The sequence below is a fragment of the Arvicola amphibius genome, chromosome 12 (assembly GCF_903992535.2).
Source record: "Arvicola amphibius chromosome 12, mArvAmp1.2, whole genome shotgun sequence".
Lineage (NCBI taxonomy): Eukaryota > Metazoa > Chordata > Mammalia > Rodentia > Cricetidae > Arvicola > Arvicola amphibius.
Window position 1 is genome coordinate 105,649,334 of NC_052058.2, and position 27,364 is coordinate 105,676,697.

Here is a 27,364-nt window from a genome sequence, read left to right on the forward strand (position 1 = left end):
TCATGGCATTAATAAATGATCTTAGGTACATAAAAAGACAGCTACCGGGCAAAGCAAAATGTCTAGCTACAAAGTAAACTTTGAATAATGAAAACAAAACAAAATAGAAAATACTGAAAAATAAGATGAATTAAGTACATTATTTCAAAATCTAGACTCATCAAGTAATAAATAACTACAGTCCACAGGGTTCACAGGTAGAGATAGGCCAGGGAGCTATGAATGTTCATCCTGAGTCTGGTTTCTGCTCTGACTGCCAGATCACCATTCCTGTATAAACACTGACAGGGAAATTCAAGGTTGTTAAAGCTACTGTTTTGATGTGGGATACCCCTCTGTATGCTGTGAATACCATTGGTTAATAAAGAAACTGTCTCGGGCCTTTGCAGGGAATAGAGGCCGGCAGGGAAAACTAAGCTGAATGTTGGGAGAAAGAAGGGCAGAGACAGGGAGAAGCCATATAGTCCCACGGGAGACAGATGCTGGGAACTTTACACGGTAAGCCACAGCCACTTGGCAACACACAGATTACGAGAAATGGGTTAAATTAAGATATAAGTGCTAGCCAATAAGAAGCAAGAGCTAATGGGTCAAGCAGTGTTTTAATTAATACAATTTCTGTGTATTATTTTGGGTCTGAGCTGCTAGGTGGCCAGGAAAGAAACAAGTGACCTCCAGTGTAGTAATGAGCCGAGCAGACCTATTCTTCATCCAGCCCGGCTCCCGCAGCTAGCTTTACACGTGAAATAAAAACACACAAATTGTATTCATTTAAACACTGTCTGGCCCATTAGTTTCAGCCTCTTACTCACATCTTGACTAACCCATATCTAATAATGTAACAACACGAGTGGTGTCTTACCAGGAAAGATTCAGCATGTCTGACCTGGTGGCTGGCTTCATGGCGACTGTCCCAGAGAGGAGAGGCAGGGTTATTGCCCAAGGCATCTGCCTCACTCCCAGCATCCTGTTCTGTCTACTCCACCCACCTATGTTTTAACCTATCAGGCTAAACAGTTTCTTTATTAATTAACCAATGAAGCAGCAGATAGATAGAAACACTCCTACATCACTCCAGAAACACTGTTTTTGGTGCTGAGTAGAAATATCCTCATGAAAGAGACTTAAGGAAATACAGATTTATGGTGTTCACAAATTTAGGGTCTAATCCATCATAGTAGGAATGACATAGGAGCAGAAGCATGAGGCAGTTGAGTACTTTGCACAGTTGGAAGGTATAGGGAGATGAGTGTTGATGCTTAGCTCTATTTCTTTCTTACATGCAGCCCTCATACTGCAGCCCAGGGAATAGTGCTGGCCATATTTAGGGTTGTCATTCCCATCTCAAATAACATCTTAAGAAAACTCTTTTGTTAGCTTGTTGGCAGGATATGCTAAGTTAGATAATTCCTGAAAGGCTTATCTTCAGGGGAAATTTTGAATCAAGTGGAGTTTATATTTAAGACTAACTATGTTGATTCTGTTTATGACTGACACAAAGACAATCATTGCATATGCAGCTAAACTGAGGAACTTTGTGGCCAGTGAAATATTCAGTTTTACCAAAGAGGTGAAGAGTTATTGAGGAAGAAGAAACCCAGGACCAACCTCCAGTCTCCACCTACATATGCATGCAGCATGCACATACTAATATGAAAACATCTATACATCACAAACACCTACAGCAAAGTAAAATCAAACACAATAAGTTTGCAAATCCAAAAATATTATAAATAAAATTATAAGCCTGCTTATAAAATATGGATACTTTCCTGGAAGGTGATTATGTCTACCATGTTAGGAAATCATTTTCCTCACAATCACAGCAACATAAGATGGAGGGAAATGGCTACTGAAGGCACACACATAAACAAAAATATCCAAGGAAATCAATAAAATTTTATTAATTTTATTAATTTGTGTTTTTGCCAGTTTCATACAAGAAAATTTGGATTCTTTGTACTGTTACTTTTCATCCTTTTATTTCATGTCCAGCACTTTGATCCAGCAATCTCCCTAGTAGTGTGTTGCCCATGTTCCTGCTTTTAGTTGTTTTGTTTAGTGGACTACTGTTTTATTTTATTTCAATTTTGAGATTATAATGTAATTATGTAATATCCTTCTTTCTATCCCTGCCTCCAAACACTCTCATATACGCCTCCTTACTCCTCTTCCATTCATTGTGATCTGTTATTGTTAGTTGTTGTTACATGCAAATGTGTATACATATATATTTCAAAATATATAAATAAAACTTGTTGGGTTTGTATGTTACTCACACATATGTTTCAGGTTGACCATTAGATATTAGATGACAGATTGGTGTGCTGTTACCTGGAGGAAGCATTATCTCTCAGTAATTTCTTAATTGGCCAATGTTCCTTGTAGGATTGAAGGCCCATGGACTTTCCCTTGTCCACTTTGGCATGTCTACTGTTGTTGTCTTGATTCAGTTCATATTCAGGCAATCATATTGGTGAAGCAGTAAGGATGCTGTTTCCAAAATTCATCTGAGACACAATCTCATAGCAAACTCCCTGTACTACAGACTCCTAAAGCCTTTCTTCCCTATCATCTACAGTGTGCTCTAAGCCTTTTAGTTGAAGGACTGTTCTGTAGATGAATTCATTAGGAACAGACTTCATAACTCTGCATCTTGATTAGAAATTTACTTGGTGAAGGGTGAGGACAACACCTAATGGCCTAGATCCTAGAATGTAGTATAGAAAGTCTGCTTGATTCACAGTCTGCTGAACACACTCCATGTGTGCAAGTACTATCTGTTTGACGTAGTTAATGTGTGCTGTGATCCACAGGACTGAACAATAAAAGTACAGCTGGCAAAATCACTTACTAATCTCTAGTAATCATGTATTCTAGTGGAGGAAACCCAACTTGCAGAGCTTTGAAGATACCTGCTTTTTGAAAAGTCACTGCCATTTCCATAGAACCCCTGTGAAGCCACAACATCCCCACTTTCCAAAGTGGGATTCATCGCCTCCCCCCCCCCCCCAAAAAAAACCTCAGTAGTGTATTAATCAATCATTCCATTTTTTTCATGTAAATATTGGATGCATTTTCATTTTTCCATATAATCTTAACATATAGGTTATATATGGGATGCCTTGTGTTCTCAATCAGGTCCCAGAGAAAGGAAATTTTTCTCACAAATGTGTCAGTGGGATCAAAGTCGCTTCCTGACCCAGAGGTTGGAAATGCCAGTCTCTGAATTTTATACTAGCACAGTTACCCCTTTGATCTAGCTACCTTAGCAGTTATCTTTAGTACTGAGAGGAATACTAATAGAGATCAAGCACCATCCATTTTCCTTCTGCAGCTTATGCTGGTTGCCATGGTTACCACAAATGCTGTGTTCCCAGTGTGGGAACAGAAGTGTTAAGAAAATGCACAGCAGTGTAATGTTTTTCTCCTCTTTTTTCTACATTTATCAATAACAAACTTCTAGTTTACCTGGCCACACAAATGTTGTTAACATACAAGCTCCCTCTCACTATGCTAAGAAGTCATAACCCCTTTCTCTATATACCCATTTCAGATATGCTTGGGAGCTTCACAGCCATGCCCCTTCTGAGACATAGTAAGATAACAAATGCATGCTTTGTCAGTCTTATCTGTCTTTTTAGCCTTGACAAATGCATGTCTGGTATGGTTGCTATTGCCTAAGAATTGCTAATTGTGTCTTTGAGGGTATATGAAATGGAAACCTTTTGGAATGAGAAAGAAAATTGATAAAGGGCTTCTTTTGAAGAATAAAGAGACATAAGAATAAGATGTGTATGGGCTGATTTGTTGATTCTCAGACCCTTTAGCCAGTCCCATTTGATATAAGCATCATTTCTGAACCTTGAGGGTTACTGAGGCTGGTACTGAGAAGGCCCTGATAAGTGGTCTCACTGAAGAAAACAATGACAGTTCCTCCCCTAAAATATATAAATTGCAACACTTCTTCACAGTGTGCCCACCATGAACCATTTCTAGAATTGTTATTGGCTGTGGGCTAGCCTAGTGCAAACAACCATAACTTTTGTGAAATCATAATTGCAATGACTGTATCATGAGCTGGTAATAACATGTCAAAGCCCCTTTCCTCATCTAATGAATCATAAGCGTCTATTCCCTCTTTCACAAAGTTCTGAGACCTTTAAAGTGTTGATATAAGCATCCACTTTAGGGCTAAGCACTCAACTATTGTTTATTCTAAATATCTTGAGCAGCCAGTAGTCTATGAATTCACTGTAAAGAAAAACTTCTCTGATTAAGAATAAGAGTGTAGCATTTGATTATGAATATTGTATTTATATTTATAATGTAAACACAATTTTTATGACATTTCTATTTAATTAAATAGTAGTGAGTTACGTGCTAAGACATATAAATTCTGTACTCATGGGTTTGGAGGCCAGGTTTAAAGTAGCAAGAATGTCGACAGCAATACTAATTCCAGAAAGCCCACAAACACATGGAAATTAAAGAGTGCTTGCCTGAATCATTAATGAGTCAAGAAAGAAATAAAGGGAGAAATTGAAGACTTCCTAAAATTCAATGAAAATGACCACACAACATACCCAAATTTTTGGGACACAATGAAAGCAGTGTTGAGACGAAAATTTATAGCACTAAATGCCTACATAAAGGAGCAGGAAAAATCCCACACTAGTGAATTAACAGAACATTTGAAAACTTTGGAACAAAAAGAAACAAACTCATCCAAGAGAACTAGAAGGCAGCAAATAATCAAAATGAGAGCTGAAATAAATAAAATAGAAACATAGGAGCCGGGCGGTGGTGGCGCACGCCTTTAATCCCAGCACTCGGGAGGCAGAGGCAGGCGGATCTCTGTGAGTTCGAGGCCAGCCAGGTCTACAAGAGCTAGTTCCAGGCCAGGCTCTAAAAAAGCTGCAGAGAAACCCTGTCTCGAAAAACCAAAAAACAACAAAAAAAAAAATAAGAAAGAAACAAAGAAAACAATACAAAGAATCAATAAGACAAAGAGTTGATTCTTCGAGAAATTCAACAAAATAAACAAACCTTTACCCAAACTAACCAAAAGGCAAGAAGAGAATATGAAAATTAACAAAATCAGAAATGAAAAGGGGTATATAACAACAGACATGGAGGAAATGCAGAGAATCATCATGTCATATTTCAAAAATCTGTATTCCACAAAAATGGAAAACTTAAAGGAAATGAACAACATTATGGATAAATGTCACTTACCAAAGTTAAATCAAGACCAGATAAGCAAATTAAACAGACCTATCACTGCTGAAGAAATAGAAACAGTAATCAAAAGTCTCCCAATTCAAAAAAAGCCCAGGATCATATGGTTTCAGCTCAGAATTCTACAAGATTTTCAAAGAAGAACTAATACCAATACTCCTCAAATTATTCCACATAATAGAAACAGAAGAAACAATACCAAACTCTTTTTATGAGGCTACAATTACCCTGATACCCAAACCACAGAAAAACATTACTAAGAGGAGAATTACAGACCAATATCCCTTATGAACATTGATGTAAAATAAATAAATAAATAAATATATAAATAAAATACATACAAATTGAATCCAAGAACCCATCAGAACCATCATCCACAATCAATTCGGCTTCATCCCAGTGATACAATGATGGTTAAACATACAACAATCAGTTGATGTAATCCACCATATAAACAAACTGAAATATAAAAACCACATGATCATCTCACTAGATGCCAGAAAACTTTTGACAAAATACAGCATCTCTTCATGATAAAGGTTTTGGAGAGAGCAGGGATGCAAGGAACATACCTCAACATAATAAAGCTATATACAGCAAGCCAACAATCAACATCAAACTGAATGGAGAGAAACTTCCAGCAATTTCACTGAAATCCGGAGCAAGTCAAGGTTGTCCACTCTCTCCATATTTATTCAATATAGTTCTTGAGGTTCTAGCTAGAGAAATAAGACACTAAAAGGAGATCAAGGGGATACAAATCGGGAAAGAAGTCAACCTCTCACTGTTTGTTGATGATACAATAGTTTACATAACTGATCCCAAAAATTCTACCAAGGAACTTCTACAACTAATAAACACTTTCAGTAATGTAGCAGGGTACAAGATTAACTAAAAAAATTAGTACCCTCCTGTACACAGATGATAAAAGGGCTGTGGAAGAAATCAGAGAATCATCACCCTTCACAATAGTCACAGAGAGCATAAAATGTCTGGAAGTAACTCTAACCAAGCCAGTGGAAGACTTGTATAACAAGAACTTTAAATCTTTGAAGAAAGAAATCAATGAAGACACCAGGAAATAGAAATATCATCCATGCTCTTAACTAGGCAGAATTAACATTGTAAAAATGGCAATCTTACTGAAAGCAATCCACAAATTCAACACAATGCCCATCAAAATCCCAGCAAAGTTCTTCGCAGACTGAAAAGAATGGTACTCAACTTTATAGGGAAAAGCAAAAAACCCAGGTTAGCTAAAACAATCCTGTACAATAAAAGAGCTTCTGGAGACATCACAATCCTTGACTTCAAACTTTACTGCAGAGCTACAGTACTGAAAACAGCCTGGTATTTGCATAAGAACAGGCAGGAGGACAAATGGAATCAAACAGAAGACCCAGATGTCAATCCACACATCTTCGACCATCTGATCTTTGATAAAGAAGCAAAAAATATCAAATGGAAAGAAAGCATATTTAACAAATGGTGCTGGTATAACTGGATATCAATATGCAGAAGAATAAAAAATAGACCCATATCTATCACCATGCACAAAACTCAAGTCCAAATGGATCAAAGACCTCAATATAAAGTGTCGATTTTTAAAATCAAATTAAAATGTTCAGAAAAGGTTGGGGAAATGAGTTAGTTACTAAAGTGCCTGCTGTGCAAGTGTGAGGACCTGAGTGTGAACGTCTCATGTTCATATAAAAGCTCTGGGAAGCAGAGGACAAGTAGGTAACTAGGGTTTGCTGGCCATCCATGTGAGATGATCTGTTGAGCTTGGTTCTCATTGAGAGACTGTTTCAAACCTAAGGTAAAGAGTGAGTGAAAAATAAAGTCAACTTCTGACATACACTCACTTCAACATGTACATACTTCAACATCATATCACCAAAATAAAATACAGTTACTATAAATTTACAAGTATTTGGAAAATATTACCAAAATAATTTCAATCATATTAGTAAATATTTGTTAAACTGAATAGAACAAACTATTTACAGATGAATGAATATTAAGAGAAATCATTCTGATCCTCCCATTGATGATTTACTTATTTGTTTATTGAAACAAAATTCTGTAACCCAGAATGTTTTGCAAATCACTATATAACATAGACATTTCTTGAACTCATGACAGTCCTCCTACTTCAGGATCCCAAGTGCTATAAGTTTTGTCATCTTGCTTACACCAAGTCCTTTAAGATCATTTAAGGGATAAATAAATGCATTTTGATGAAATTTAACAAAAACCTAATATTTGATTTTTAGACTTACTGAATAAACTGCTAGACTTAGTTAATAAAATGTGTGTTCCAGCCCTTGTTGTAATTACCATATTTAGTAAGGAAAATCATACCTTGTAAAGCTCCTAAGGTTATGAATCCTATTTGGTTTGTTAAAAGATGAGTGGGAATTTCACATAAAGAATAACAAAGATATACAATGGAAAAACAGTGACTTCAACAAATAGTGATGGCATAACTAGTTATCAACATGTAGAAGAATGAAAAGAGATTGTTATCTATTCCCATGCACAAAACTCAAGCATGAATGGATTAAAGACCTCTATATAAATCTAACCACACTGAACCTGATAGAAGAGAAAGTAGAAAGGAGTCTTTAATGCATAGGCACAGGAGACAACTTCCTAAATATAACCCAAGTAGCACAGAAAATGAGAGCAACAATAAATAAATGGGAACCTCCTGAAATCATCAATAAGACAAAAAGGCAGCCTACTGAATGGGAAAAAAATCTTCACCATCTCCACATCAGACAAAGGACTAGTCTCCAAAATATATAAAGGACTCAAGAAATTAGACAACAAAATTCTAAATAACACAACTAAAAAATGGGGTACAGAACTAAACAGAGAATTCTCAAAAGAAGAATCTTAAATGGCCAAAAGATATTTAAGGAAATGTTCAATATCCTCAGCAATCAGGTAAATGCAAAGCAAAACAACTCTGAGATACCATCTTATACCTGTCAATATAGCTAAGTTAAAATCACCAAAAGAATCACCAAAGAATATGGTATATACTCCCTCGTAAGAGATTACTATCTATAAACAAAGGATATCAAACCTATAGTTTATGATCCTAGAGAAGCTAAGTAGAAGGTAAACCTTAACAAAAACATGTACAGATCCATCTAGAAAGTGGAAACAAACAAGATCACCTGACAAAATTGGAAGCTTGGGGTTGGGGGGAGAAGAGAAGGTAGAAGGGGAAGAGGAGGGTAGAAGGTGAGGGATGAGGAGAACTTGAGGGGATAAGATAGTTAAGAATGAGGAAGGACAAAGATGAGAACAAAAAAAGAGATATCTTGCTTGAGGGTTAGCAAGAAACCTGGTTGTACAGAAATTACCAGATAAGACTCTAAACAATAGAGGAATGGGGCCTGATCTTGGCTTGTCCCATAGCCAAACTAATGAATGTCATAAATACCATCATAAAAAGTTCATCAAGCAACTGTTGGAAATAGAGGCAGAGACACACATCAGACCACGGGAGTGAGTTCCCAAAGTCCAGTTGAAGAATGGGAGGAATGTGAATATGTGAATGCATAGAGGTTAAGACCATGATAGGGACACCATTTGAAAGAGTCTACCTCAGCTAATGTGAGCTCACCAACTCTAGTTGGACTGGGAAAGAATAAGCATAGGACCTAACTAGTTCCTCTGATTGTGGTTGACAGTTGCATGGCTGGGGCAGACTGAGGGACTACTGGCAGTGGCATCAGGATTTATCCCTACTGCATGTACTGGCTATTTGGGAAGCTATTTTCTTTGCATGTATCCTTTGCTTAGCCTAGATACAGTAGGGATGGCCTTAGAGCTTCCCCAAAGCAATGTGCCTTATCTTCTCTGAGTATTGGATGGGGGTGGGGTGGGAGGGTATGTGGAGGGAATGGGAAGAGCAGAGGGAGTGGAAACTTGGATTGGTATGTATAATGAAAAAAAAATAGTTTCTTTTCTTTTTTAAAATAAATAAATGAAACAAAAAATAATGAACTGTAACCTGTAAGAAGAAATAAATACTTTATTCCCTGAAAAAAAAAAGTATAACAAAGAAAAGAAGAAATAAGAAAAGAAATTATAGGAAAAAAGAATATTGGGAAATAACAGTATCAAGAACATCTTAATTATTATTAAAATTTGTTTGGTGCATTTAGGTAACCATTGAAATTTTAACAAAAAAAGCAAAAGAAATGTAATAAAGAGAAAAAAAGCAAAGAAATTTATAAAAGATAGACATTCAGGGACATGCATAGAGAAGTTGCCTATGAACCATCCCTACCACAATGAACAAATTCAAATCTGTCAATAAAATCAATAAGTAGATTACATAAGAAGAACACTAAACAGAAAGCATTATTATCTCATAATGGTGCTCTATCATCCTTGACCACAATCTCAGATAAGGAAGATAAGCTAAATTTTAAGTTGCTTACAAAATATAGAAAACCCTGCTATTTAAAGTCAAGAAACAGAACACATTGTATCTAAGAGTTTAAGTTATAATAACCTAATGTGCAGACTAAATATTTTAGGTAATAGAAGCATGAAATTTTACTTGTATAATTGTCTCAGGAGTGCCAAGTTTTAGAAGTCAGTGTATTTCAAAGATTCTTCAAGTATCAACTACTAGAACAAGAACAAAATATATGTACCAACAGGACTAAAAATTTGATATGCATATATATATATATATATATATATATATATACGTGTATATATATATACGTATGTATATATATACGTATATATATATATATATATATATCCATTTGAAAAAAGATTATTAAAGGTAAAACAAAAAGCCATTAGATAATTTTTACACACTGACTATGTAAAACTATGGTTAATGAAAACTTGGATATTCGAATAAAACTTGAAAATATAAAATAGAATATGTGTTGAAATTTAATTTTGCTTAGTTTCTTTATTTGTTTCTTTGTTCTCATTTTAGACAAGAATATGTAGGTCATTTGACCTATGATTTGATGGGATATTTTGCTTCAACTACTGCATGTTGGTTTCACAAATGTGTGCCACCAGGTTTTGATTTCATATAAATATACAAAATTAATTTTTCTCTAATGCACAATAGCAAATTATAGGCAATTATACATAATTAAAGAAATGCAAAATAATATTCTCACTAAAAGAAAAATTTCTGCATTAAGAAATTCTAGCTACATCAATTGTTTTCAAATACACATATAGTAGTAATAAAAAATTAGTATAATAATTATTTAGCCTAATAAGAGCCTCGCTAAGAATTTGAATATATATTAGAATATGTTCATGTAAAGGGCCCAATCCTGTATAAAAATGGGAAATATATGGGAAAAATGTATTAAAAAGGAAAAATATATACATATGTATACTTTTTTCACAGGATGAGGACCAAGTGAGACGGCTTATAGAACATCTGGTTCAATGCATATACAGAGGAATGCCAACTCGGATGACATCACAACTGCTGCTGACCCCATTAAAAACCAGAGAGAGATTCCTAAACTTGTGATCCTCACGTCCTCATACCATCATGCTACAGGCTGAGAAACAGGGTACATAAACCAATATTCCTGACTCACTGTAACTTGCTGCAGCCTGAGAAGTGAAAGAATAGTGTGGTAATGACTGGCGATTCCCAGTCTCTTAATGGACTTGCTGTGCAGACTCCCAGACCTAGTGAATTTGTTTGCCTTGGAGCTGGACCAAAAATGCAGACTAAACATTTGACTGTTTTACTCTTTGTGACACAGAACTCATTTGACAATATGGTATTTAATCTGCTGTTTGAAATCAAGGACCTAAAAACTGAGACCTCAATTTACCTCTGAGGAGAAAAATACTCATTACAAAGAGTGACTAAAGGCCCTCTTCAAATATGAGGAGGGCAGCCTGAAGGCTTTCTGCTGCTGCTAAAAACTTGGGACAATTACTTAATGCATAAGAACATTTGGACTCTCACTCATCCAAAACACTTTTCTTATCTTTCAATTAAAGTAAATTTTAAAAAATTGTGATTGACAAATTGTGTTATGGTATCAACCTGTTAATGCTTTAGTTTACTATAAGATGTTAATGGTTAAAAACTTACCTAAGAAAAGTTTAACATTTCCAATTAATTCTTAAATTTAACATATTTAATAAAAATTTAAAAGTTAATACAGCTAAAAATTATTGAAAATCACCCTAGCCCAATTAAAAAGGACATCCCCAACCCTCATGATCCTAAACTCCTTTAATTAAGAGAAACTATAGCCATAAAATGGATATTTTCAAAACATTATCTAATAACAAATAGACTCTCTTGACCAAAACTTAGCTTAAAGACATAGAGCCCAGAAGTACTTTCTTCTTTACCCTTTGCTTACAGGAGTAGACAGTCAAAGATGGATTTAATCATTTTACCACCCCCCATGTGCCTAAGACATGGGCATGTTTGATTAGAATACATGTTCCAAAGACAGGAAAGTCTGGGAAATGGGAAAATGTTCACCTAAGGAAAACATAATAATCTGTCCTGCTGCAGAAGCATAAGCTTTATTAAAATTAATAAAAGGGAAGAATTGTGGAGCCCCCAAAATGTGAGCCTATGTCCAATTGTCTGTTTGCCCCACCCAGTCTGGCATGGTGGAGCAGCTTGTGCCTCTGAGAGTCATGCAAACTACCCAGTTTTAGGCACACTGCTAGTCCTTGTGTACCATTAAGCAAGCTGTAGAAGTCTGCTCACAAACCCCATCCAAATGCTCTGTAGCCAGACCTCCTGCCTAAAAGAGTCAGAGCTTGCACTGGCAGGATGTCCCAGAAAGGTGGCATTTCAAAATGGCCTAGCTTTTTTACCTCTATGGCTGAATCAGGAAAACCTCTTTTAATAGAGCTGCTGCATGTCACCAGCAAACAGCAAGAAGGTATGCTAAACTCTGTATTTTTGTGTCTAGAACTAAACTCTCTCAGGCTTTTATGTGGATTTTAGTTTTCCACATTGGGCACCAATTTTTTGGAGAAGACTACTTGTTTGTCACAGCAATCCAGACCCAAGATAACCACAATGAAACTATATTATTTAAAATATTGTTTGACCTATTAGCTCCAGTTTCTTATTGGCTAACTATTACATCTCAATTTAACCCATTTCTATTAATCTGTATACTGCTACATGACAGTGGCTTACCAGCAAAAATTTGGCATGTCTAACTGGGGTGGCTCCATGGCACCCCTCTGACTCTGTCACCTTCCTCCCAGCATTCAGTTCTATTTAAGTACATACATTAGTACAATATTAGAAAAATATGGATGATTTTAATTTAATAGTGTATTATTGTAATTTTATATATGTGGGGATATGTGTACAGGTACCTACAGAGGCCTGAAGTTGGCATTAATTCACCAGTGTATGAGTTACAGAGTGTTTTGAACCACCTATTTATGGATGCTGAGACCTGATCTAGTTTCTGCAGAAACAGTATGTAATCCTCAAACACTGAGGCATCTTTCCTGAACCATGAGTGTTGTAAGAGCTGCTTGTTCATTTCCTTGTCACCCAGGCTCCCAAAATAACCACACACACAAAAATATATTATTTATATCACTCCTTGGCCCATTTGCTCTAGCTTCTTACTCGCTAACTCTTACATCTTAATTTAACCCATGTCTATAAATCTGTGCATCATGAGATTGTGCCCTACCAGCAAAGTTTCAGCACATCTGTCTCTGGTAGCCGCTGTGGGGCTTCTCTCATGACTCTGCATCCTTTGTTTCCAGCATTCAGTTTAGTTTTCCCTGCCTAGCTATGTTCTGCCCTGGGATTGGTCCAAAGCAGTTTCTTTATTCATTAATGGTAATCATAGCATACAGGGGGAAATACCACATAACCCTCTTCTTTACTGTTTAAATAAAAAGCATGGTTTTAAATTTAATATAAAACATTACATATAACAAATCAGGTATCAAGCAAAGATTACTATTACAATATTTATATCTACTTTATCTTTCATCAGAACTAATGGAAAATATAACTATCTATTCTTCAACTCCATCAAAAACTCTAGAAGAATAAGGTATTACCCAAGTTATCAGGAGGAGCACTGTAAGCAACTTCCAAAACTCAAGAGTTGACAGAGCCATCTTTCTGCCTGGACAGTCAACCAAAGTTCTGTACCATTGGGGCATGCATCTTCAGCCTACAGGCCTATAGTATCTAGCAGACTTTTCCATGAATCAGGAAATTTCAAGGACAGTTCTGCTTTTATTGGCAGTTTATTGGTCACTTTTTTCTGTGTTCTGAATATGTCTGGCAGACTCTTTCATGAAGCATTAACCACAAAGGCTTTTTCTCACCATTAGGAAAGTTCAGCAGTCATTTCTCTGGGGACTCTGTATGTCCAGTTCATCAAACAGTCTATGGAAGAGCAGGTTTTTGCCCAAATGGATAAACAACTCCATAAGGAGCCTCTTTGATCATCCTCTTAAAATAAATAAATAAATAAATAAATAAATAAATAAATAAATAAATATTAAATAAATTGGTGCAGCCAGGAGCAGATGTGTCTCATTCTCATGAAAAGTCTTAAGTTAATACTTTAAACATTTTTATTGCCATATTCTATAGTCTTTGAAATGTTTGAAGATTATCTATCTAACTGAAATATATCTCTAAATATCTAGAAAATCTAATTAACATGACTACAAACTTGACTATTATAGATGATTCTCTGTTAACATATTTTTTCTTAATTATATATTACATTTTTAAAGGAGCTGTACAAACACAATACCTTAGCCAAGAGCAGAAATACACATATACACACATGCATATATATGTATATACATATACATATATATATATATATATATATATATATATAAATTGACTTTAAATTTGTATTCATAAAGCAAGACCCATACCAATGCAAATATTGATAGCATATCCACCTTTAAATGTAAAGAAACAATTACAAACAATATTTGGGAATATGGACATAGTTCTATCCAAAGTACTTCCTGCTGTTTATTGGGCAAAGTACTTTTTAAGGGGTGTTCAAAGTGACCCTTCAGGGGGACTTGATCATCTAATCATATTAGTCTGAAAGAAATCCACAGGTTCTCATCTTCTCTGGAAACAAAAGAATTTCTTTTCCAAAGCAACATATCCTTAGACTCAAATTTTAAAATCAAGATACTTTTAAAGTATGTTTGTTGGTTACTTAGCTTTTTCACAGTCAAAAACTTGAAAGAAAACATAATAATATACATAATCCAGACTTTTTGTGAATTTTCTATCTTTATGTAGCTTATTTTTTATCTTCTTTTTATCTTTGTCTTTTTAAGGACTTTGTTTTATTTTTCTAAACCATTTTCTTCATTTTATGACTCTCTATAACCTTTATCTTCTCTCTCCCAAGCCTACGTTCATTTTTCCAACATTGTCACTCATTTAGATTTCTTTCCTACCTGGATTTGACTTTATTGCATATCTTTATTACATATCTTTATTGCATATCTTTTGATTACTAGAATGGCTTCTTAAAATGCTAAGCACTTCTTACAAAACTAAGCAACAGCTTTGCGAGGGCAACCAAGGCCCTGCCTGCTTGCTCTGCTAAGTCCCACATGGTGGAGCTGTTCAATGCCTCTCAGAGCCATGTTCACAGTCCCATTTTTAGGCACACAGCCAGTCTATGTTATGATTAAGCAAATTGTAGCACTCTATTTACAAACCCATTTAAATGCTTGGTCTCCTGAAAGAACCAGTTCATGTTGGCAGCACTACCCAGAAACCCACTGTTTCAAAGCTTTGTGGCTTTTTTTCTACTACTGAATCAGGAAAACCTCTCTTAAAGGAGCCGCAGCATGCCACCAGCAAGCAAAACCCAGCAGGTAAAATAAATGTGGCTAAACGTTGTTTTTCAGTGTCTAGAATTCTTTTCCAAGCCCTCTAAGGTTTTACATGGATTTAGTTGACCACATTGGAGTGCAATTTGTTGTAAGAGCTGCTTGTTTGTTTTTTGGCCACCCAGACTCCTGAAATAATCACACAGAAACTATATTATTTAAATCACTGCTTGGCCCATTAGCTCTAGGTTCTTACTAGGTAACTCTCACATCTTAATTTAACCCATCTCCATTAATCTGTGCGTCACCATAAGGTCATGGCCTACCAGCAAAGTTTTAGCATATCTGACTCCAGTGGTGGCTCCATGGCTTCTTCCCTGACACCGCCTTCTTCCTCTCAGTATTCAGTTTAGTTTTCCCTACCTAGCTAAGTTCTGACTTTCCATAGGTCCAAATCAGCTTCTTTATTCATTAATGGTACTCACAGCATACAAAGGGGAATCACATATCATATGAGTAAAGAATTTCTCCCTTATATTAAAAAATGATTCTTTTCTCAAACAATATATGATGATTACAGTTTCCACTCCCTCTATTTCTCTATTCCTTCTTATTCTTCCCATCTCCCCTCCAATTCAAATCCACTCACTTTCTGTCTCTTATTTGAAATAAGAAGGCTTATAAGAGATAATAGCCAAAAATAAGAAAATAAAATATGAGATAAAACAAAAGCTATCACTGAAGGTGGACAAGACAAACCAACAGATTATTAGTGATATAGAAAGAGACTAAGGTTAGAAACATGTATCTCTCTGGGAAGTGGAAAATGAGTAGATTTTGTGGGTAGAATGGGGGTAGGGGATGACAATGGGAGGATTGTATAAGGGAGGTTTGCAGGAGGGTAGACAGAGCTAAAAGGGTGATTGTGAGGAGAAAGTGCTAGAACTGAAGGGCTTTTGAGTACTGGTATAAAAGCCTAGTACAGTGAAAACTTACTAAAATATGTGAAGTCTCCAGAGAATGAGCATGATGGAGTCCTAGCTGCCCATCCCTACCAAATAAAGCTTTCAGTACTGTGACTCCAATACAGATGCAGAGATCCACAGATAAGCATTGGGTCGAGCTCCTGGAGTCCAGCGGTAGAGAAGGAGCAGTGAGCAAAGGGGCGAAGACCATCATGGAGGAAACCCACAGGAACAGTTGACCTGAGATACTGGAAGCTTACCGACTCTGGACTGATGGTTAGAGAACATGTATGAACCAAACTAGACCCTCTAAATGTGGATGACAGTTTTGTGGTTTGGGCAGTTTATGGGCCCACTGACCTTGAAACTAGTAGTCATGCCCAATGCATAAACTGGCTTTTTGGGGTCCATTCTCTATGGAGGGATATCTTTCTTAGCCTAGATATAAGGAGCAGGACCTTGGTTCTACCTCAAGTAGATATTACAGAGTTTGTTGACTTCCCATGGGAAGCCTCATCCTCTCTGAAAAATGGATGGGGAGTAGGGTGGGAGAAAAATGAGGGAAGCAGAAGGAAGTTAGGGAGAGGACACTGGTATTGGTATGTAAAATAAAAAAAGATTGCTTTAAAAAATTAAAATAAAACAAAAAAATAACACCAACAAAATGAGATTTAAAGGACATGACTGAGTTATTACTAAAAAGATTTCTGGGGTGAATGTATTTTACTTTAATGAGATATTGATGGCTCACTTCAATAGTTCATAATTAATAAGTGGTTATAAAGAATTTGAATATCCATTTAGATTTAAAACATTCTTATATCACAGTATCTGTTGTAATACACATCAAAATTAAATAAATATTAAGATTAGAGCAGATGCAGTTGAGAGTAGAGTACACACACACACTCTCTCTCTTTCTCTCTATATGTATATATATATATATATATAAAATTTTTAAAGAAGAAAATTATTAAATGTTATAAATATATAATCAAAATTACTGAGAAAAATACAGAAGGTTATATACATTTTGTCAGATTGAAATAATATAGAGGAGAGAATAATAAGTTATAGAAAACTATGTTTTGCTTTCAGAAATGCAAAACTCAATTTTAACAATCAAACATATATTCATCTGAAAGATTCATTCATTTTTTATTTATTTTTATCTTATGTACACATTTGTCTGTGTGAGAGTGTTGGATCCTTTAGAACCAGTGTTGCAGAGAGGTGTGAGCTGATATATTGAGCTGGGAATTGAACCTGATTCCTCTGGGAGCGCAGTGAGTACTATAACTTCTGAGCTATGTCTATAACCCCAGAAAGGTTCATTCATATTGTCTAGCATTCATAATACTAGAAGTTTATAGCCATAGTACAGAAAAGGAAGAATCATCAGTCTTGTCTTGCTAGTCACAAAAGTGCCAGCAAGATATGGCCACTAGTGTAATTATAGCATATATGACACAAGAGTAACCAAACACTTTCTGAGTGACTATTAATGGCCATTCCAGAAGTTAAAAAAATACATATCTGGCTCTGGCTTAGGGATGAGGTGGTTTCAGTATGTATGGCCTCCATAGACTCAATATTTGAGCATTGGGTCTATAGGGAGTTGTACTTTTAGGATGAATGACCTTGGTGGAGTAGGTGTGACCTTGTTGTAGTAAGTATATCATTGTGGTGACTGGCTTTAAGGTCTCATATGCTAAAGTTACACCCAGAGTGAGATACAGTTTACGTCCTGTTGCTTAGGGATCAAGATGTATAATTTTCACCTCCTTCTCCAGCACCATGTTTGCCTGCACACTGCCAATCCCACCATGATGATAATGAACTAAAACTCTAAAACTGTAAGCCAGCTCCAATTAAATTTTCCTTTATGAGAGTTGCTGTGGTCATGGTGTCTCTTTCCAGGAATAGAATACTAAGTAAGGCATGAGCCAACAATCTGTGGCTCTATAGGAGAGCTTACTACTGTTTATCTGCTAAATTTGCAAAGAATTAAACCAACTCCTAATGACATATATGACACCCATAGAATCCTATCTCTCTTATCAAATAATCAACTTTTTGTAGTAGAGAGCAATTAAGATAGAGATCTAAAATTAATAAAGTTTCAATGAATAAAGATTTTGCAATTTTAAGCACTGAACAGGACATCTGTATCATAACTCCTCCAAGGGTTCAATGACCATTAACAAAGTGAGGGAAGAAAGATTTTAAGAGCCAGAAATGATGGATTCCTGCAAGAAAATTGTTTTACAGGCACATCAGGAGACCTACATATATGAACTCATACCAGTTGTGAAAGAGTGTACAAAACTACCAAAGTTCTAGACAGACAAAATTCCACTATGAACAGAGGAAGAGACACACTGTCCTACTCTTTGCTAAGGAGCAATTGATAACTGCTAGGAAATTAAAACCCAGGTTTATTTAAAGGTGCTGTCCTCAAAGTTTAACCATACTCAAGAGGAAGGTCATACATCCAAGAATATATGGCAGTACTAACTGAATTTGAATTTCATTTTGTTTATTTTATTTTTAAAGAAGACACAAAGTTGTGTATGTGGAGAACAAGGATGGATACTAAAGAAGTGGTTAGAAGGATAAATGTGACCAAAACATATTGTAAAAAAAATTGTCAAAAAACAAATAAAAAATAGAAAAATTAAAAATGTCATACAAACTAGACAAATAAATATTTGAACAAAAAAAGTCTACTTGAAATTCATTTTATTGTATCTGTAAGGGTTCTCTAGAGGAACATAAACAGTGGAATTAAAACTACATGTGTATTTCTTTGTATTTAGGTATATATGTGCACAATTGTTTCTTTGGAAGATCTGCTCCTACTGTCTAGCTGAGTAATGAGCAACATAAGAGCAACAGGATGGGTCAACTGTCCAGTTAAAGGGGACCAGGCCAGCAAGCAGTAGGATGATCTTGAATGTCACATTCCATTTTTATCCAGACTGCTACTGGAAGGTACTGATCATAGTTAGTTGGGGTCTTCTAACACCAGTCAGGCAATCAGAATGATTCTTCAATTGAGACAGTCTACTCAACTGATTCTAATTTGTGGCAAGTTGACATTAAAACCTACCATAACTATAAAGAAAAGTGTATTTGTGTGTGTGTATGTGTTATAAATTACAAAACTTGGTCCTGAAAATGCAAAAGGTAAATGTGAAAAGCCTGGCAGAGCTACGAAAAGTCTGTACAAGGAGTAAATTCAAGCTACTATCCCTGCTATTCCTGAAATAGAGGCAGAAAAATTACAACAGTCACATATCACATACTGGTAGAGAAATGCTTGTACTCATGTGCTGCATTTAATACAGGCAAATAAATGCCTATATTCACCTACCACAGTGTACTGGTTGCTCTCTATACTACTTAATGAAAAGGATCTTTCAATAACTTTTAAAATTTACAATATAAGTAAGTGGCATTGATTCATGAACTTACTTGTGGGAATATCTTTTTAGAGAGCTGACAAGTGAAAATATCAATCAGTTTTATATGCAGGAGAGTTCAATAAAGTATATTCTATAGTGCATAACAAGAAATAAAAGAGCTAAAACAGTTTTGATTCTATAATAGGTATATAAGTAAAAGGAGACAGCAAGTACATGTAATTGTTTCAGATGAAATGCTCACCATGGGCTCCTATGTTTGAACTCTTAGTTTCTGGTTGGTGGGACTTTTTTACAACCATATTTAGTACCATTCCAGCAATTCTGAGAGTTTGTTTCCATGGTAATTCAAAATCTTATTAAACAGAAAACTAAAATTAACTATCACAAGTGGAAAGAGATAACAGGAGACCCAATAAGTTATTAGAAATCTAAACTCATGCTTTTGGGGGACCAAATTTAAGAAAGCATTGTCACACCAATAGATATACATGTATGACTTGACCTTTCGTTCTGTAAACAATCAAAGTTAATGAAAACACATTTATACATGTAATAAGTTATTTCTTTTGGGATAAGAAATGATGACATGAAAGAAAAGAATTTTGGCTTGAGGATTAATTCATACAGTATTGAAGAAATGATCAAGCATACTGCAATGCCAACAACCACTAGTCTGATACTAATTATACTAGAAAAGTATAAGGTTTAACAATGTAAAGATCTTGAAACAGTACAGAAGAATATACTTGTTAAGCTGAAAATGTTCCAAACTAAACATCATATTATATAATTATAATTATACTGTGATTAAAACAAAAATCAACTACTCTCCCTTGAGGAACATCTATCATACCTGAGGCAATTTATAGAAGAAAGAATTTATTTTGTCTTATAGTTCTAATGGGTAGAGAATTCTCATGACAGTTAGACAAGACATCATGATTAACTCTTGAACTTCAAGAAGAAAGTAGAGAGAGCAAACTAAACTTTTTGGGGCTTTCACTCTCAAAGACCAACCTCAGTAGTTCTACTTTCTCTGTCCATACCACAGGTTGTAAATCTCTAAAAATGACCCCACCAATTAGGGAACAAACTTTCAAATACCTGATGATATATGGAAATTTCTCATTCAAACCATAACAAAACAAGTTCTAAGTTGCTTTTGTTTTGTGTAGTTCAAGACAGCATCAGAAAGTACACCTGAACAATCAATAATTGAGAGAATATATGAAGAGTAAATATGTCTGTCTTGAGAAGAATGACTAAGAGGGAAGCTGGTGTTCAATTAATCATTACAAAGACAAAGTGTACTTTTACTGAAATAAGTATTATTGAATAGATACTCTTAAAAATTCAGGAGCCTTTAAAATGACAACACTAATTAGAGGGAGTGTCAAATCCTGAAATCATGCAGGAACTTGGTCACAGTTGGGAAGTAGATGAAAAGAAAGCTTCTCAATGAGGTACAGCAAAAACCTCAGACATTGTTATGGTTAATCTTGGTTGCCAACTTGAATATATTTAGAATTAACTAAAACCCAAGCAGCTTGGAGCACTAGTTGATTGACCTGATTAGTTCTGGTGGGAAGACCTGCCAAATTCTGTGCCACATCTTCTGTTTGCTGCTTACATAGAGAGTATGAAACAAAGAAGCTTTTTGCCTTTTGCTTGCTTTTCTTCATTCCCACTGGCAAATTCATCTGTTTTGCTGCTTATATATTCCCTTATAAGTATAAGAACCCATGTTTCTGGGATTCCAACATAGACTAAAGACTAGCTGAAACACCAAATCTCTTGGATTGAACTATTACCAGACTCTTGATCTTTTAATTGGGAGACAGTCCTTGTTGGACTAGCACAAACCCAGTTTGTAAGTCGTTCTAATAATTAGTTCCGTTTTTTTCCTAGTGAAGCCTCACCAATAGAAACACACACAGAATATGATGCTAACTATAACACAGTCACCAATCAAGGTTCCACTGCTGACTGTTTTCTGATTAAGAGACCAAGAATATTCTAATAGTTCTCCTTGTAGAGAGACTGTTTATTGAGTTTACTATCAGTTTCTTGGGATAGCCATGGTAATATTGAAGAGTTCTTGACTGTGTCAAGTTTAGTAACATAGTCTTTTAGACTCTTGGGCAGATATTCTTCTGCACCATTTGCTCTGGCTGGTTTTTAATCTTCTGGAAACTTCAATCATTATTAATTATTAAAATATGCATGGGACCCATCTACATATGTGTTACAGTTATGTAGTTTTATCTACCTGTGGAACTCCTAGAAGTGAGAACAGGGCTGTTCCTACCTAACCCTTTGGTTGGCTTTTGGGAATTTATTCCTCATACAAGGTTGCTTTGCCCAGCCTTAATACAAGGGCAATAGCTTATTCCTACTTCAGCTTATATGCCATATTTTGTTGATATCTATGAGAGGACTGTCCGTTTCTGAACAGAAGCAGAGGAGGGATGGCTTTGGAGAGGGATGAAGGGGAGGGGAGAGGGCATCAGAGAAGAGGAGGGAGACAAACTGAGGTTGGGATATAAAATAAATGATTAAATTTAATTAATAAATAATTGATTAAACAAATGGGCACATCAGTATGCAACACATTCCTCAGATAGTTAAGACGTAACAAGAAAGGTACAAAAATAAGAATAAAATTGTAGAAATATATATTACTCCCTCTTCTCCAGCTAAATAGGTTCAAAGGTAAAACTGTTATCTTTACAAATGAGGACAACTTAAGACTTTTATTTTTTATCTGAATTGTTTGTTTACATCCAGAAATAAAAGAAATTTCTGAAAAATATTCAAAATGCTACCAAAATGAGTACAAATTATATCAGCACAAGAACTTTTGTTTATTTTCCAGTAAAAGATGATAGATAGATAGATAGATAGATAGATAGATAGATAGATAGATAGATAGATAGATAGATAGATAGATACTCTTTACTAATGGAATATAGAGAGATACTAGGTTTAGCCTTGAAAATTACAAGGAATCTTTGGACATGGGCCAGTAATTTTGCTCAACAAGTAAAGACACTTTTGGCCAAGCCTCATAACCCAAGTTTATCTACCAGAAGGCACATAGGAGAGAATCAGCTTCTGCTAATTGTCCTCTGACCTTCACCAACATGCAGAGGCAACTTGCTCCCCTGCATTCCCACAAAATAAACAAATGGAATTTAAAAGAAGAACTAAATGTGGACATAGGGCAGGTCAGTAAGAAAAGAAGTGTCCTTCAGTAGAAGGCATATCCAGTCCCATAAATGTTAATTAAATGTTAATTGGATCATAATCTTATGGCACACAGAAAATTAATTCCAGTAGATTAAAACCTTAATTTAGTCAACACCATTCACTCACTTCTAAAAGCCAACAGACAAAGTTGTTTCTGAGCGGGCAGGATATAAAATAGGCTGCAGGAGGTCGGATCCTAAATGCTGATACTGGAACTTGGGGTATTGACTAGATAAAGTACGATATGGGGTTTAACAATGAAGTGCTTCAATTAGCATAAGAGATATGCATTAAAATTAGGTTTTTGCTTCTAAATTTAAATAATGTTTCAAATTAGACAAGAACACACAAATTATCTACTGAAAAAGAAAGTGTGAACCAACATTTTACAGAAAAGGAGAACTTAATGGTCCATAGAAAAGGAACCCATGCTCTTTCTGATTAATAGTCAGAGAAAGTGAAATTTATATTATAACAAGTTAATTTTAATATATCCACGTTTTAAAAGAATTCTAAAATATGACTGTATTGAATATTGAAACAGGGCCTGTCAAATGAAATATGATGAACCAGTATAGGTTTTACGATCTCAAATCCATTTTTTCAAAATATTTCTGTCTCTCCTGTCTCTGTGTATTTATGTCTCTTTTGTATGTGTGAAGGTAGGAACAGGCATATGTGTATAGTGTGTTTATTTGTATAATGCATGTCTCCCATGCATTTGAGTGTAAGGTTGCACCACATACTTGTGTGTGTGTCTTCCTCAATTACCTTGAGAGAGGGTATTTCATGCAGTTGATCTGAAACAAGCTGCTGTGTCTAGCTTGCCTTGCCAGTAAGCTCTCAGGATGAGCCTGTCTCTGCCCCAGGTGCCAGAATGACAAAAAGGTTCAGGTTGCCATGTTTGCAGTTCACTTACCCACTGAGTTATCTCTTCAACCCTGGCTTATAATCTTATAATACTGAATTATGTGAGCTGACCTGAATTGGTAGCATATGTATTGAGTTAACATTGAACTGTTAACAACATGAGGTGGAATAATTTTGTTTGGAAATGGAGACAATTCTTCTATCTCTTGTTCTCTGTTTTGTGACTGGAAAAATAAAAGTTACTTTTTGAGGTTCTCAGTTTGAATAATAATAATAAATCAACTTAAAAATGGACTCAGAAGGAAGCTCAAAAAGAATACTCTTGGAGACTGAGAAAAACCAGAGAGAGAGAGAGAGAGAGAGAGAGAGAGAGAGAGAGAGAGAGAGAGAGAGAGAGAGAAAATAGAACTGGCAGCTTCAAAATCCTGGCAGCTGCAGGAGGCTGGAGATAGAAAAGAATTGTGTCTGCTAGGTTCGTTGTGGAAGTAAGTGAATGCCTAGACTGTTAGGAAGAACATACTTAGGAATAAAAAAAGCAAAAGCTATGGTTTTGAGTTAGAGGCAAGCGAGTGGTTCTCTCAAAGCAATGGAAGTGTGCAAGCAGCTCTGTAGGAACAAGATAGGCGACAGGATTCAGGGTACTAAAAAAATGGGTGAAAATTCCCAAAGTGTCATAATAAACAAGGGTAAGATTCTGATTGGAATTTGAAAAAGGAGAGAAGAGATTAAAGAAAACCTCCTGTTTTAGGAGTCTTAACAAATGAAGCAGGGAGGCTCAGCAGGAAGGTCCATATGTAACTATGGAGGGAGGGGCACTGTGTTCTGCAATTAACTTCTTATTAAGTGGATGATTAATCATCCCTGTTAAAGCATCTTATGTATATCATGTTTCTGGAAGTTTCTGCATCAGCCAACTCTCTAGGAATCTAATCCTGCCTCAAGTGATTGCCAGTGCATTTGGATTAACTATTGAAAAAAAGAAGATAGTAGTAGATTTTTGTAAATAGTTGTAGATTTTTGTAGTACATTATTACAGTTTTTGGGTAGTGTGGAATGCCAGGTTTCTGGGAACTGGAGCTGGAGAGATGGCTTACTTGGTCACCCAGATCAAGCCTGAGAACCTGCATTTGATCCGCAGGACTCATGGAGTAGAAGAAAAGGCACAAACTGCTGATGTCCTTTGGCCTCCACACACATGCTTCTGCTTCAGAAAATAAGCAGATAAATTGAAAAGAGAAAAGAACATCAAGTCTCTAAAACTGCTAGACATCAGAGTATTGCTAACTTTTAAGTGAATACAGAAATAACATAAGGTGCCAAGTTGACAAGAAATGTTTTATGTAATATAATGCAGTTTATGCTATTTTTATATGGATGTAATCTAGTCATTTTAAATTTAGAAACTTTATCCAGTAAATTGAATGAGTAAATTAAAAAGCTGTTTACTCTTAATACCCAGAGATTATCTTTAGTAGCATCCAACAAACGATTTTACTCTTCTTATATATGTGTTTGATTTCATGATTTCATTAAAACAGTATACAAGCAGCTAATGAGAACAGGAGACAGAAATGGTCCAGACAGGGCAGGACCACAGTAGCAGTTCTGAGACTGAGACTGTCCATGCTGGAGGAAGGAATGCCAGGAGTGAACTCTAATCCTGTTTCTACTTTCTCTACACATTGTCTACTGCATGAGCTGTTTAAAGAAGCATTTATCTCTCTTTGTTTCTCTCTCTTTTCATATAAATATATGAATATATGTTCATATATATATATATATATATATATATATATGAGTCTTTAATAAACATCTCTTTAAAGCTCAGCTTCTGTGATTTGTGAATTTCATTATCTGAGTTTGACAGAAACGAACCTGAAAGCCCTTGGCTCTGCAGACTTTGGTGGCCATGAACTAAGAAGTCTTCTTTGGTTTCAGAGACATCTGGAGATTCCTGAATGACAATTTTCAGTTTCAATTCCTCTGTCTGGCATCTATTCGAAGCTGTAGCTTCTGGATAATCAATAGGTATGGCCCAAGGGCACTCTTTATTGTGTGAATGTGCACCTAAAGATGCGTGATTGCAGTCACATATGTCAGTCTAAGTGTCAAGATCAGAGGACAACTTTGGTTGTGAGTCCCTGCCTTCCATGTTTGAGATAGAGTCTCACTGCTGTTTGTCCTCAACACACACAACACTACGTGGCCTATGAACCTCCTATCTACAGTTCCCATCTCTACATAAGAAAGCTGGAATGCAGACATTAACACTAAGCAAATAAGTTTGAAGTGTGGTCTCAGGATTCAATCGCAGGCCCTCACACATAGGTTTTCACTTGGAGCTATTCCCAAGCCCAAGCTTACAGCTGTCAAATGCAGTATAACATCTTACAGAAGGGCAGACTAGTTTCTTTTGCTGGGAGATTTTATATTTTCCAAGTAAAAATCAACTCTGTTGGGATCTATTCCCTTCTTTCAAATATTCTCTTAGTCTCTTGTTATATTCAAAATGCTGAGCATACAAATAAGGATGGAAGTGGCACAGTTCACACAGTACAGCAAACTAATTTCATTTCCAGGGTGAATTGAATTGGGAAAAACTCATTTTCTTAAGAAAACTTTGTATCTCATAAAGCCTTTATGTGCTAGGGTGGAAACGCCTTTGCTCTCAGAAGTCACTTGTGCCTTATTCTTTGTAAGAAAGAAGGGAAAAATAAAAAAGAAAAAAGCCATTTTGTTACCTCCCATAAATGTAAAATTATAAACATGCAGATTTGCTGTCATCACATGGTTGATCAGCCTTCTTCTCCAGCAAGCTCACACTCACCAACTTTTCTCTAGCCACTTTCTGTGCCTCCCAACCTGCCTCATATCAGGCAAAACCCCTCTTTCTCACCTGATGCTACTGCAGGGAAATAATAAGGTAGTTTCAGGGAAAGATTTCATATAAGGAGGTGATTTTTAGAAAAGGAAGATTTCCTTAATCTCAGAATCTATAGGAAGTTATTCTTTGTGGCCTAGGATATCACTTGCAGTGACGTTTGGTTAAAGGTGAAAAATGTCGTATTTTGTACTGACATACCAATATTCTCTTCCCATCCTAAGAAAGGGAATTCTTAATGCATACATATGACAGCCCAAGATGCTGGCACAATTGAGTATTCTTCCCCTCAGTTGTTAAATATTCAAGATATTCATTATGCAGCCAGAATAATATAAGATCAGTGGGGACCTTTGTAGGAGCTTATATTATCGTTATTAATATTAATCACATGAGACACTGCCATCTTCCTACTTTGAAAACTCAAATGTCAATAGAGGAAATCACATCTTTTCTTCCTCTCATGGGTAAGGGGGATATACTTAAAAAGAAAAAAAGGTCTTTCTTTTCTTTTTCTATTTTTCAAATAAAAAGGACATCTGCAGGCATCTTCCCAAATTCTCCCACTACAGCAAACAATTTAAAAGGTGTGAAAATTAAAGTCTGAGGTGGGGAATGCATTTTCTTTTCAATTTAAAACAGGTTCAAAATGGAAGAAGAGGAGAACTGAAGGTCAAGGCTTCTTCTCAGGCATGTGTGAGTATGCATACTCTGGGCAAGACTTTCTGGTTATAGCATAACCATGAACTACTTTACTAAAGTGGAGGTAATCTTGACTCTGTAGTCATGGCAAAGAAATAAATAACACATAACAATGCTGTCTAGGTTTATAGGAAGGGAAATCTGGGTCCTAACCATCACTATACCTCCTA